The sequence below is a fragment of the Amblyomma americanum genome, chromosome 3 (assembly GCF_052857255.1).
Source record: "Amblyomma americanum isolate KBUSLIRL-KWMA chromosome 3, ASM5285725v1, whole genome shotgun sequence".
Taxonomy (NCBI): domain Eukaryota; kingdom Metazoa; phylum Arthropoda; class Arachnida; order Ixodida; family Ixodidae; genus Amblyomma; species Amblyomma americanum.
The window spans coordinates 109,092,098-109,107,576 of NC_135499.1; the positions used below are offsets into that span (position 1 = coordinate 109,092,098).

At 44.8% G+C, this 15,479-nt stretch overlaps 1 non-coding gene across 1 annotated transcript; it reads right to left on the reverse strand.

The window, feature by feature from the left end:
- Positions 1–4,881: 4,881 nt before the first annotated feature.
- On the reverse strand, positions 4,882–4,953 carry TRNAM-CAU (transfer RNA methionine (anticodon CAU)). Its single transcript has one exon. It is a non-coding gene; the product is annotated as a tRNA-Met (tRNA).
- Between the last annotated feature and the right edge of the window lie 10,526 nt (positions 4,954–15,479).

Genomic DNA, 15,479 nt, shown 5'->3' on the forward strand with positions numbered 1-15,479 from the left:
AAGGACGACATCGTAGACGCACAGTGAAATTAGAGGAATTCTTTGGAAACTTTTTTGCATGATTCCTGCGCGTGCTACAAGTATTCTTCAGCCTGAGTCATGAGTTGGTTGTTGACTATGCTGCCGATTAGATTTCCTAATTGCGCACCTTCATTTTCATAGATGTTCTAACGCGAAACCGTTAAGGAGCCCGTGTATCAGAAAATTTGGCGCTGTCGGCGTCGCTGACAGTGAGCAAAAAATCTGCGAAAAATCCCCAAAGAAGCACACAAGAGGCAGGCTAGCCACTTCGGTGACGTCACCTTGTTGCGTCATCACAACCTGCGCGCCGAATTGTGAGCAAACTGCGCACCATGCAGGTGGCAGTTAAATAATGATTGGTCACGAGGGGTTTGCTCGGGAAGAGCAGCTTCTGTCGCACAAGCCCCACCGGTGGCAGCACCTGCCGTCGCAGGGCAGCGGTGCATCGCTGAAGCCGCTGGGCCACTTCCCCAGGGCTAGTATGAGGACTGCAAGGGATCTATGAGCGCTAAGTAAAGAATGACTATTTCTGCATATGTGGCCATAACCTATTAAATCTATCGCGTCATTCCCTTAAGACGGAGCTTAAGTGCCCTCACAAATTTCTGTTCGCTTTGTGGTGGTGTGGTTAATCAGCTATGCACGCATTTCTTTTAAGATCCGTAGCATTCAAAGGCGCTTGACCCGAAGTCAGGTGAGCGCAATGTCTGGTACCTGTTAGACCTGAATCTGTCCGCCCCTTCGCTTGGACCCATTTGCACACCAAAATGGATTTGCGTACCAAGCTGTGCTATACTTGTGCACTGCAAGGTTAAAGAAGGGAACAATTTTTTTCTTATTTGAAAACTGAAGAGTCTGCACACTTCTCGAAGGAGTCTCGGAGACACTTATCTTATAAAAGCAGAAAATACTTCGACAAGCCCGACTTATGTGACCCTTAATCGTCGAGGATTAAATTTGCTTAATTTTGAAGTCTGGGGGTGGCCGTGCATTGCACTCCCGAACGACTTCCACTTTATGAATAAACGGATGAAAATACTCACTTTGCACTGGTCAGCATGAGAACGGTATTTACTTACGGGTAGGACAGGTTTCCGTTTCTTATTCATGTTTTTCTGTGCAAAATCTGAAAGCGCAGTGTCATGACAGGGTGAGAGCGGGCATATACAAATCAGTTGCTTACATAAAAGTATGGTTAGAGAAAGTTTTTCAATGCACGAACGTTGGGCGCGAACCGCAAAAGCAGACGACATCATGAAACGTCTGTATCTTTCACAGCGCGTCAACGGAAATAAGCTTGTATAGTACACTATTTCCAGTGCTAAGGACTTTTTTTTTAATATGTGGTCCCAAAAGTGTGTTTCTTAAACGCAAAAAAAATCGGTGGCTAGCAGTATTTGCCGACACGAAGAGAAAGGCCTCCTTTTTTCAGAAATATTTTTCTCCTTTCCCAGAGTACCCATAAAGGTGGCTGTTTGATAACATTATTCCAGCACTTTGAAAAAGAAGGTGATAGAGTGCATTACGAAATTTTGAAGCTAACTTTTTAATGTGTCACGTTTAGCGTGTATTTTGAAGCCGGGTAAGCTTTAAAGGCTTTCTATATCCTTGGCGTTTCCCTGAATCGCGCAAGGTCCTCGTGTAGTTTGCATGCTGCCAAGTGCGCTATATTTGCTGACGAATACAGTCGAACTAAAGTGGTTCTCACTAATATGTAGCGGACTAATAAAGTGCGCTACATTTTCTTAATAATACATGTGCATAGATGTGCATTGGACGGCTCTCAACCTCAGGCGGCAAAGACCGCAGAGATTTTCCACCACTCGACGCTTCGCACTACGCGTTACGAAGCCCTTTTCTTCAGATAACTCCGTCCGAGAGAACTGGTGGAACACATGCCACGTTCGAAAAGACGATTCTACAAGATTATTTAACAAGCGAAACTACCGTTGATAGCCGTACTCTGCTAAAGCTCTTAACTAAGCTAGTCGCTTACTGACTCGACATAGTACTGCAGGCCAGAACAGTAGAACTAGCGTGTCTCCTGTCGTTTCTCTCCCGTCCATTTTATTTGTGTGCTAGTTGCTATGTTTGGAGTCGTACTATGTTCGGTCAAGTGATCCATTCTTATAGTTCTTACATCCCCGCAACAGACCAACTTTCTTTCGTTTTAAGTTTTCTCTCAAGCCATATCTCGGTACAGTAAACGGACTCTAAATGTGCAACTGCGTCCGACGTAATTACGTACACGATTTGATTTTTTCTTGTTCTTTGCTTTCAAATGCCTGCAAAGTTACACATGTGGCACGAAAACATCATCTATTCCGTTTGCTTGTGGTGATCATATACTCCGCGTTCCACAGCGTCCTCAACCTTTGTCCATCGATTCTCTAGCAACCCCATCAAACGTACGTTTAGCGCTCTGAAATGAATGCGGGAAACAAAGCGTTTTCAAGTTGGCCTCCATTTTATCCGTTTCTCTTTTCTGCCTGCTACGTAAGAGACGCATGTTGGGAGCGACGCAGCACCAACGTGCAGGGTCTGTTATTAACACAGCACTTAGCCAAGCACACTCCAAGGGGAGTAAAACGAAGTCTGAGGTTGTCGTGGCTCTATTACAGATTACCTTAGTAAATGCCTTGTAGGCAATGAACAGTAAGCTGATCGGTCTGTAATTTCTCAATTCCTTGGTGTCTCCTTTCTTATGAATTAAGATAATGTTTGCGTTCTTCCACGCTTCTGGTACGGCTGAGGTCATAAGGCATTGTGTATACAGGGTGGCTAGTTTTTCTGGTACAATCTCCCCTCCGTCCTTCAGCACATCTGCTCTTACCTGATCTTCACCAGCTGCTTGTCGCCTTTGCATTGCTTCTAAGGCTGTCTTTACTTCCTATTTATTTACTGGCGAGATGAGGGATTGTTATGCTGTACCGTCTCTCTCATTAACACTCTGGTTTTATTCACTACTGTATAGATTTGTGTAGAACTCTTCGGCTACTTTGACTACGTTAGCCATATTGCTGATGACATTGCCCTCCTTGTTTCTTAACGCATACATCTGATTTCTATCAATGCCTAGTTTCCTCTTCAACGCTTTCAGGCTACCTCCGTTCTTTAGAGCATGCTCGATCCTCTCCATATTGAACTTTGTTATGTCGGCTACCTGCCCCCCCCCCCCCCCTCTCCTTGCACTTATTTATTTAGATAGCTAAGCTAGTTCTATCCTGTCTCTAGGGTTAGACTCTCTCTTGCTTCGGCGATTCTTGATCACATATTTCGTCTCCTGAGATAGCTTTCTGGTATCCTGTCGAACCGCCCTACCGCCTACTTCTACTGCGCACTCCTTTATGATAGCTGTCAGATTATCGTTCAAAGTATGCACATTAGGATCGTCTTCCTCAGTTAAGGCTGAGTATCTGTTCTGCAGCGATATCCTGAATTCTTCTATTTTCCCTCTTATCGTTAACTTGTTAATAGACTTCTTCACTAGCTTCATTCGTTCTCTTCTCAAGTCTAAGCTAATTCGAGACCTCAAAATTTTGTGGTCGCTACAGCGCACATTTCCGAGTACGTCCACATCCTGAACGATGCCACGTTGAGCTCATTTGTATTATTTACCTGCTCTCCACGCATTGTTTACAGGCCAGAAGTTTCGAGCACCGGTTCGCTATAGGGCGATCACTCACCTATGGGGTGCTACTCGCCGCGGTGGCTCTGGCTTTGGCGTTCACATGCCGATACCAGCGAAGTCAAAATACACAAATGGTCTGGTGCTCTATAGTGCCAACGCAAAGGGAACAAGTCCAACGGGCAAAATTAATTCCAAGCCCTGCAAAACGGCGCATGTTACAGCCAAAGTGTCGCTTCGGTATCTGGAACTCCGCAATGTATATTCTGAATCCAAGGAGTGCCGATACCAAATGTGCGATCTGTAGACGCCAATTATTTTCATAATACTACTTACACCTCTGCTAGGTACATAATTAAATACCTTTCTACCCAGAATAAGGGTAATCTTTAAAACGGATGCTTGGGCGAGTTGGTACGTCAATTTCAAAACAGGACTGCGCACACTTTGACAGGGACTACGAGGAGGGCACGACACAGACGAGCGCTCGTATGTGTCGTGTCTTCCTCGTAGTCGCTGTCAAAGTGCGCGCTGTGTTGTTTTAAAAAGAGTACTCTGCCAGGCTCAGAAGTCTTACATTCTGCAGCTGAGATGGCATGCCAGCAGGGCGAGCAGACGAGGACAAATACAGAAATTTCAGTGTTAGTCCGATTGGTTGCTTCTGTGCATATTTGGAAGTGTCATTACTACACGGTGTCGCTTACGCAAGTTTACTTTGTTAACTCACAAACCCTGTCTGTTTTCTACATGTGTTCTTCAGTATTGTTACATGGCGATCTGCATCAGTGTCAGCGACACGCAACATCGGCAAGGTCTATATAAGGCGAAATTTGCCTGTACCCGACTCTGAGCATGAAGATTCATTGCTTACCTCCAAATGGTACGAATGGAATAAGGGTAACCAGTGGCAGATCAAGGTAAAATTTTACAGCTATCATGCTAAACAGACAAGAGATAGAAAAAAAGATATTGAACGGCTTCTGCTACATAGGTATTCATTTGGCGTCACACTTAGCGGACTTAAAAGAAGCACGCCATCATGTTTACACGCGCTGGCGCAGCGCTGTCGGGTATATAAAGAAAACTGCTCATTTTTGTGCTGGTTTTGATGCCCCACATGATGCGTTTGAAACACGGTACAAGGCTACTGTTCTGCGGTGCCCAAAGAATTGGGGCCACGGATTCATCGTTCATATGAAAAAGAAAGAGGGTAGGAAAAAAGGCCAACACGATAGCAGAGCGTGGTTTCGATCCACGGACCTCTGGGTTATGGGCCCAGCACGCTTCCACTGCGCCACTCTGCTGATTGCGCTGCACTGCAACGTAGCCTATATTAGAATGAAAATTGTAGTACAGATTGAATCCTACAGTTGAAAAAAAAGGATAGAAGAAAAAAACAAACCATAGCAGAGCGTGGTTTCGATCCACGGACCTCGGGGTTATGGGCTCAGCACGCTTCCACTGCGCCACTCTGCTTATTTTCTTATAAACCGGTTTCTTCAGAGGCTTAGTTGGGCCTCCTGAACCTAGGCACGGCACCGAATGCCCTTCGCACAGATGCAATGGGAGCCGGTCGCTACGTGAGGAAGTGAATGACCTTGACAGCAGCGGCCGAGCGGGATAGACTGTCCGCGTCCGGCCTAACCGGCAGCGCCAGCTCGAGGGTGCGTTGCCCTGCTCCATCTAATTTCTCGTTTTAATCATCGAACGTCTTCGTAAGTGCTGAGTTAGCTCCATGCAGAAGGCCATATTTCATGAACCCTATCGCACGCGAATTAGAAATGCTAGTGCGACCATGCAAAATCCGTATGTTGTGCTGCATGCTCCACAAATCTTGCTGCGTTTCAAAACAACCTGCTCGAAACATATTTAAATAACTTCATTATTAACACATTTTTCATTTCGTAGTGTGATTCAAATTCTTGCTAGTTTTGCAGCCGCTTTCCAAACATGTTCTGATTGCACTTGTACTGTTATATTCGAGTTATTTCCTAGTATTTTTATATTTATGTGTCTTTGTATGGCTTCGGTAGTACAGAAAATACTAGCTGCAGTCTGTACTCCACAGGGTGCTCCTTTCAGTTACTGGCGAATAGATTTTTTTTCAGTATCTTCCTGTTTTCCAAGCATGCAGACACGAATGCAATTCGAGGCTGTAGAGAACCATGTGTCTGAATTCGTTCTGGTGAGCCGTTCCAGAGCATGTCTTTTCAGCAACATTGTCGAGGCTTCGGCATCAATCTGGGCGAGTTGAAGTCTCATGATGGGATGTTCTGGGCCTCGAAAACAAAAAATTTTCGTGTTTCCCTCTCGCCTCCATCCTTGTTCAGATAGAGAATGTAACGTCAACCGCATCAATTTCGCTCTTGGCGAACCTTGTTATATCCCTAAGATATACGATCTATAGACTTCCCATAGACTTTTCACAGACTCTGTTGCCTTCTAGCAGAACTTTTTGCTGGGCTAGTTGGTCCATACTGACAATAGTGAAAACAGCGCTAAAGAGGAAGCCGGAAGGCGAAACGAGGAAGTGACAGGAAAGAGCGCTGACTGACAACTGAATTTATTGAGCGAAACTCGCGCAATATATAGGAAGGCAGTGGCAAAGATAGTCAGATGGAGTCAACGTCACATGATGCAAAGAGCCAAAAAGCGATAAAAAAACAAAACAAGGTGATAACAAGGATATCTCAATGGAGAGTTTTCTTTCTTTGTTGGAATTCTACCTTAGTGCTACTGTGGTCGAGTTTGACAATCAGGTGTACATACAGAAGAAAGGAATTTGTATAGGGTCCTGTGTAGCGCCAGTGTTAAGTAATATTTTTCTCGCAGCAGTTGACAAAAATCTGGACGATAGGTTTGACAAGAGCAAAGTTTTAAAGGTTTTAAGGTATGTCGACGATTTTTTAGTTGTGTTAGCAAAGCAAGACGCACCAGCTTATAGAGCCACTGTAAATTAAATTCTAGATACATTTAATGAACTGAGACATGGTTTGGAATTCACTTGTGGATTTCCTCAGAACAACAACTTACAGTTTTTGGACTTGGAACTATCCTTGGTACGAGATAGACACTGTTGGATGTACAAGCCTCGAAGCCAAAAAGAGCTGTTGTCCTACGAGTCAGCTCACTCAAAGACAGTTAAACGAGCCACAGCCACATCCGGATTAGGATCTGCACTAACAAAATCATGCGAGCATTGCATGCAAGAGAGCTTCCAACTGCAGACCGCACGGTTACTGCAGGCAGGTTTTCCGCAGACTGTGATTTCGGCAGTGACTGAAACTCTGCTTCAAAAAGTTAAAGGCAAGGAGAAGAAAGTTACTCAGGAAAGCAATAGGAGGGTGAGGCCAGCCGTTATCCCGTATTCCCACCGGGTAGCACATAATTTGAAAAAGGTTGCGAATAAATATGAGATTCCCGTAGTCTTTTCTGCCCCTTGCAAGCTAGCTACGTTGTGTCACAGGATAAATAACGAAAAGCCGAGACAGCAAACCTGTGGCGTAAAGCATGCCAACATGTTCCTCAGGTGTAGGGTAGGGGTGATTTACCATATACCGCTTACATGCGACAAAGTTTATATTGGACAGACTGGAAGGTGCTTGAATGAACGTTTAAGGGAACATGAGCGCTCACTTGAAAAAGGCACTGGCTCTAATCTAGCGGTTCATTGCAAGGAGTGTAAATGCATGCCTCGCTTACGCGAAACTGTAGTTCTTGATAGGAGTAGAGGCAGTGTAGCCCGGGAATTGAAGGAAGCTTTCTTTATAAAAAGAAAGGGCTTGGAATGTGTCAGTGACGCGTCTAAATCCTTGTACGGAAGTGAACTTGCCTTTTTGGAACAACATTGCTAAAAAAATTGTTTATTGTTAACTACGCGTGTTTCAATCGCTGAGTGTCACTGTTGCATCGTTTTTTTTGTTAAGGTCTGTGAATTTTTTACCCTTACGTTGCTACATTGTCAATTTTTATTCTTTCCACAATTCCATTTCTTCAGTTTTTATCGGTTTTACCCTTATTATCTGCTATGGATGTTTTATTGGTTTTTATGGCTCTTTACACCTTGTGACATTAACTGTTTAAGTCAACATGTAGTTTTTGTTACCATCCCTATGAGTTTCTGCGGATTTTAAGCCTTTTCATCCGGTTGTGGTTTTATCGCTATTATGGCTCTTTACACCATGTGACATTAACTGTGTATAGTCATTGAGTGTAGTTTCTTTTTTGTTACCACCCCTTTTGAGCTTCAGTTCACTGTTGGCTTTATCACCTTGTTTTGTTTTTTTATCGCTTTTTGGCTCTTTGCATCATGTGACGTTGACTGCATCTGACTATCTTTGCCACTGCCTTCCTATATATTGCGCGAGTTTCGCTCAATAAATTCAGTTGTCAGTCAGAGCTCTTTCCTGTCACTTCCTCGTTTCGCCTTCCGGCTTCCTCTTTAGCGCTGTTTTCACTATTGTCTGTTGTCTTCCTATAAACTTTTTTTGCCTTTACAGAGTTGATTGCTGTCTACAGGCAAAAATCTACAAAAGTGTGTAGCCATAAGTATACAGATAGCCTATAAACGGCGTATAGTATTTTCATTCTCTAAAGGCTAGTCTATAAGATTTGTTTATAGGAACTCTATAGACTTGATCACAAAAGACTGGACAGTCTGTTGACAGTCTAAAAATTTTTTCCTTAGTTTTGGTTTTTTTTTTTCGGGTATGTTGATCGGTCCCCATAACAAAAGACGCGTTTTTGTCAATTTAGAGGAGTCTTGGCCGTTATAGTGCGGCAATACACCGATACAGATCAACTTCAACTTGTACTCTGTTTTCTTTACACACTACAGCTTTCACCATGTTGAGAAAAATCTCGCAACAGAAAGCAGCAGCGGCCACTGATGACGCATATTCTGTACTAGAGGCCGAGGCTGCGGAATCTGACCTCACATATGGCTGTAAAGCGCTGGCCCAAGCGTACCTCTCTTGTTCCCAGGTAACATGATATCAAGGGTTGTACTACCTTTGTACCGCCTGTTGTACCAGAGAGAGAGAAAGGGAATTTTAATGAAAGAAAGGCGGAGAGGTCGGCCGGTGGTAACAGGGCCCTGGCCTGCTACTCCACACAGGGGAAAGGGAAGAGGAGGAAAAGGAAAGTGTGAATGAAGGCTGATGATGGCATAATACAATGAGTTTCACGGGTGATGTCTATGCACACGCACACACACACACACACACACAACACTGGCTGGCGCTCGCATCGTGGTTACTGGACACACATAAAACTCAAAACTGGTGTCTGCAACACAACACCGACACATGTCATTAACCATGTAGGTTGTGCACAGGCGGTCACAAACGAGTATCCAGGCCTGTTTCACACAAAAAGTGGAGCAGGGCTTTTGTCACACGCCACCAATCAGAACGTCTCGTCCTTGCGCCCAGAAGAGTTTCCTCAGAGAGAGGGCGAGAGTCCAGGTTTTTCACGGTCGCCTCCAATGTTGTTCTTTCAGAAGTATACTTCGGGCACGCGCAAAGAAGGTATCCAATAGTCTCTGGTGTGTTGTACCAGCTTGTGAATAGCCGGATGCAATGCCCGGAAAGTCAGAAATATCTGCGCCGGTCGCGTAGGCTGAGGGGACTTAAAAGGACTCTGAAACGGTTCTCAAGCTTTTCCGTAAATGTGTTCAGTGCGTATAACGAATACTTTTGATCATTCACACGAGATATAAGACTTTCAAACGTAACTAGATATTTGTAAATAAATATCAAAAACCGTACTTTTTTAAATCTGCCAGTTGATTTATCACCTACGTAGTGACGGTTTTTGGAATTATTTTTCAGAAATACATAAAACACGAGTCCGGGGATGTCATGGTGAGTGACAAAGAGCCCGGCGCTTCCATTCCGTGCAAGCATGACATCATGGCTACACCTCCCGTGCGACGGGAGTGTCCTATGAGCCAACAAGTCATCACTGCCATCGCCGGCTTTCAGACGCGCGTTTCTACGCAGGGCATGTTTGTAGCTTTCGAGGAACACAGCAGTGGTCCCTTGCAGGACTCGCGGCTTGAGATCGGAGTTCATGATGCGCTCACAGTGATAGCGGTGAAAGGTATACAAGCGATTGCGATCACGGGTGGGTAAGCGAGTGTGGTCACCAGAAGTAAACAAACCGGCTGTCGATGGGTGAAGAGTTCTCGGGCGGGGCGCCGACCAAACATGTTTTCTTTAGAAGTCGGACTGTATCACTTGAGGGAAGAGAGGGCACGCGTCATTTTTAATCGCTGAGTGCTTGGGTCTTAATGAAGCTAGCTGATAAATTCATACTATAAGGTGACTGCTATTGGAATACCTATCGCTCCAATGCTTTACTTAGCCGCGGTAGACACCAGTCAATCAATCAATCAAGCAAACATTAAATCAACAAATTTTTATTCCACACTCCAGGATCGGGGCACCCCAGCAATATAGCAGTCGCGTACTGCTTGAGCGAGGGTGGTAATCCACAAGTTCCACAGCAAATGAAAGTTTACATAGCAACAATGCCCAGGCATAAACAAGCAGCTTATATTTCAAGGCATCTGTTCAGCAGGAAAAGCAGCTATATAGCAATATAAGTGGAAAGCACTGGAACTTGAATATGAAAATTACAGGAAAATATCGCAAATTTATAAAAGACCTCGCAATCTGTCTTCGAGTAAAAGTAAAGTAATCAACACATTCTTTTTGTATTTATTTAGCAGGAAGGTAACTTGATAGGCAAGTGGTTGCAGTATGTATCCCACACGGCGATGTGGTATGAGCCATCGGTTTAATGCACCGGTTCAAGGATCACTTCTCTGTGCGGTTAGGCTAGAACCAGCACTTAAATGTGCCTAACAATTTTCACCATAAAAAAACATTGAGTGCGCCAAACGGAATTCAAATATATTCGTGGCACCAATGTCAGTAACATATTGGCGACTTGGTTGTAGTCGCGGCAAATTGACAATGCGCCGCAGTGTTTTCATTTGCATCCGCTTAATAATGTGCGCATATATAAAACTAGTTTTATCCCGCGTAAGCGCGCATCAATTATTGTGAGATGCAAAAGCAGTGTGATGAATTTGCAGAAAGGCTTAAACTGGCAGAAACTGCTTGCATCAGAATAGTGCACCTGCTGCTTATTAGAAGTAATCTGATAATGATTCATTGTGACCAGTCCAGGTCTTATCAGCTGAAAGGTTATGCCCAATTATTTTAAGCTCATCAACTATTGCTATCACCCTAGTCCCGAAAGAAAGAGGCTAGCGTATGTCTGCGAAGTTGTCCTTGGCTTTTTATACCAATTTATGGTCCTTTAAGCGAGAAATGAAGAAAAGTTGGTGTCTGCAGGGTCACTCCGCACGAATGATCAAGGTGCATCAACAGATAATGAGCACTGGATATTTATAGGAGAAGCAGACGCAAAGAACGAACGTCGAACCCGCGCTTGTACTGTGAGTTAGCGTTTGGCGTCGTATCATTGAGTACATCCTCTACTTGTCTATTCATGCGCATGTGTCAGTGAAAGAGCGCGCATTTCTACTCTCCTCAAATCGGGTCCATCGTAAGGTACGTGCGAAGTCGCTTTGTTTGACCTGGAACGCTTTCTTACTACATCGCCTTCACAGCAATTTTCCAGGCGACATCACCGAAGCAGTTACTTCGAGGACATTCTCCTCCCATTCACACATCACATATATTCACACATATCACAATTCCCACATATCACATATTGGTCATATCAAAACTCGTGCTCACAACGACCGCACATATAGAACATTGCTGATGAGGCTCACTACGTTAATCAGACAGCAGGAACCGGTGAAACCGAATGAAATAAACCGAGGTGCGTAAGAGTGCTCTCAAGTTCTCCCCCCCCCCCTATTTTTTTTGCCTAAGCGGCTCACGGAGTCGTTTTTGGCGAAGAAAATCCTACAGCAGCCATTCTTTTTTTTTCATTTATTGTCTCTCTTAAACATTCCTCCCGAGGATAACGGTCCGTGCGTGGCCAATCGGAAAAATGATCAACGCCTCTGAAAACGGTTCGGCTACGGAAACGCAGCCCACAGACTCGTGGCTATGGGCAGCGTGCCCGGTGTTGACATTGTCGTATTGTTCATCTCTAAATACGTTGGTCGCTGCCCCCGGTACCGTGCGTATTGTGCCATTGTTTGCCTGCCTGTAGCTTCTGATTCTACTGTGTGCGTATGTGTGTGTGTGTGGGGGGGGGGGGTGACCATTATGAATTGGACTCCACAAAATACACGCGAGAAGATCCGTACTAATTGTGGCGCGCAAAATCTGGCCTATCAGATAGCAGACCTCCTTAATCATATTCCTCAAATCATGTGCCTATCATAAATTAAACGAAATCTCAAGAAATGTTCAAGAAGCTTTGTGATAAATATGTATTGTCCGTTGATGATTCAACATGTTCTTCCCACAGCTCCTAAAAATTAGAGGTTTGCTTGAAAATCTTTAATTACTGTTAGTTATATCTACTGTACAGAACGAATGTGTTTGTAGATGCAGCTGTATGTATATGTTGTCTTTCCGTTTTTATTTCTTTTATTTCCATGTTCTGTATGATGCGTCCCATGTTACAGAAGGTTGACGCTTAGCCAGGCATGTTTTGCCTTTTCGTCAGCCTCCCTGACACCTGTCCCGTTGCCAAAATAAAACTCAGCTTCAGCTTCAATTAACTTTGAGCATCCATTTCTTTTGAAGTCATCTCCCTCTGTCCGCAGCAACCAGTGGGAAAAGACAGCTTGCTTCGCCCGCCGTTCCCGTTCTTCGTCCAGGAAAGACATGTAGTTTGCTTTCTACGACGCCATCCGAGTGGCGCAGCCCGGAGCCATCGTGGACGCCCGCCGAAATTGGCCTGCCAGCGATGTGGGGCTGGATCCCTTTCTTCCCGCAGGGACGAAAAAGGATGGTTTCTAGTATCATCACCGCGGCTAGGGCTATACCGGGACCCGGCCCCGCGACGACGCCTTTCCTGACTCATCGTTGCCCAACCATAGACCGCCTGCTAATCCACTTAGGCTGGAGGTCGACGCCCGATCATAACACCACTGTTACTTGTTTCATTTCCGGACTGATAATAGTTGTGGTAATAAGGGTCGTTTACATGAACCCGACAGGCTCGGGTTGAGTCGAGCTATCAGGTCGATAACCGGCTACTAGGTTCATGTAAGCGCGCGCCGATTCGGGTTGGGAGTCGAGTCGTCGGCTCCAGTCAACTCTCCCGCGAAGGTTATTTCGACTCAAGTCGACCCTGCCTCGATGTGCTTGTAAACGCGGTGGAATCGAAGAGCTAGGGAGGGGGAGGGCAGAGAATAAACGGGAAATTGTTTTTCGTTTGCGCCGTCGTGCCTCCGAGACTGCGGTGCGGTTCTGCGATCTTGGAGGCTGCTACTGCTTCCTGGCACTGCGCTGGTCGACGCTTGGCGTCGCCGCAATTTAACCGGTCTCGACTCGTTAATATCAAGTTAATGTAAACACGCAACCGTCGAGTTGGGGTGACCTTGCTCAACCTGACCCCCGACTCAACCCGACGCAATCAGGTTCATGTAAACAGGGCTATTGTCCCACTTTTCTATGCAACGTTTCTCGATTTCTTCCTCGACGCCTTCTGCTATCTACGCAATAATTTAATTATCATTTAATTCTCCGTATTCGTTCTGTGTCATCTGCATTTCTCTTTTGTTGACGTCTCCCTTTTGCAGAGTAATACGTTTATGATCACTTCCAAAAACTGTGCTCCCGCTCCTAGTATGTTTCCATTTTTGCCAGCTTGCTATAAATTCCCTGCGACATTAGGTAACAGTCAATGGTCGACTGCCTGCTCCGGAATTCCCGCGCGATTTGTCCCCCAGATTAAGTTTCTCTATTTCCAATAACTAGGTTGCGCCTCTCACAAAGTTCTAGCATTAACTTTCCGTTACAATCTCAGTATGCATCCAGATCCTCGATTGGTCATTCATGTTCCCTCATTAGAGTGATATCGGCATTGTCTCCAAACTGCATTACATCTTTATTGAGACACTTAATAAGATCCTCGTTTTGTTGCCTATATGTTCCCCGTGTCCACATATAACTTCTTCTCCCGCCATTTGTCCCTGATACTTAGAAATGCTCTTTATATAGTTGATTTTATTCTTTGCCAATTAGTTCCTTGATGTATCAGCATGCCTTCCCCTCCCCTTCTTCCCTGTTGTTCTGTTATACCCTTCCCAGACATAGCCATCGATGAACGCTTGATCTTTTAGACATCTAAAATGCATGTCGCAGAGAGCGTATACACGTATTTGATCGCCCTTTAACTGCTGTTCTATTTCTAACCAGTTCGCTCTATTTCTACACCTATGTATGTTTATGTAGCTCATACTGGTGTTAACTTTCTTTTTAATAGTTTTGTTCCTGAACATTATAAAGTCTATTTTGCTGGGTTCATCCTCCAAAACTACACTTTCTTCGTTTCCACCTACCCCAGCACCCGGAGTCCCCGTCGAACCCCTACAGAGTGCTCACAGTCTTGGATAGCAGCGCCGCCATAAAGGAGTGGTTCCACTGTGACCCGTAGTTAAAGCACGTTTTTCGTGTAGTTTGCTAGCAATCGCATTCGTTCATCTAAATCATTGCAGGCCGACCGCGTGAGTTACCAAAAAATGTTAGAGATCACTGCGGCTACCCAAAATGCGAAAACCCTGATTCCTCTCTTTGCCCCTCTTTGAGTCCATTGACGTTTGTTTCTAGTTAATTAACTAACTAATCTAGATCAATCAAACTTAGACAATCTATGGTAGACAGGTTTATAAAACCTATGCATCTCAGATTGTTTCCCGCTCATTACTGCCATTGCACGTCGCCTAGGCGGTGCAGCCACCGTCGTGTCCGTGATGTTAACGCTCTTGCAGACGCCAACTGCAAACTACCACGAGAAATTGACAGTTCCACAGTTTCTCTACGCTACAGCCAGGCGTTCATTTATTTGAGAAATATGCTTTCGATTCTTTCAGAAAAAAAATATTGCCGAGAAAAGTTAGCACACCGTCCCTATAAATGTGGTTAAATTCATGTGACATCCCGAAACTCCACTCAGAAAACCTGTTTTCTTCTACTTATCAGAAAAGCGACTAATAAAGCCCACCGGACGGGGTCGAAAATTCTTAAAATTTTACGAAAGCCACGCCTATGTGTTAGTCAGGGCGGGTGTAAACCAACCTTTTGCTTAACTGCAGCTACCGATGATGTCAAAAGGAGGCATATTTATGGGCAACCGCGGCGCTTTTAATGTCAAACAGCATGTAATGCAAGCGCGTGGTGGATGAAACTATGTGTGTTGATGGTTCATACTTAAAAAGAAATAACAGCGCACAAAAGAAGACAGGGCGAACGAGAAGACACAGACGAGCACTTGTCCGCGTTTTTCCGTTCGTGCTGTCTTCTTATGTGTACTATTATTTCTTTTTAAGTAAAACCATAAACCCCGAAAGATTTCTGTCTGCAACCTATTTCGGAATCTCACCCGCGGTGCCGAAGTTTCTCGACCAGCGTCAAATTTCGAGAAAAATTACGATTATCTGGACACCGGCACATGTTGCCGTCCCCGGCAACGAGGCTGCTCATGAGCTAGCTCGAGGTTTAAAGCACTGGGCATGTGACGACCCTCTGGAGCAAGGGAGCGGTGAACGCTTGGCAAAATATGGGGAAATTACTCAACTTTGCAGATTGCAACGCAGGCTAGTATACACCCACCAGACTCGTCATTAAATAATACGCAGACAGTCGCGTGAAAATTACTCTAAACATGT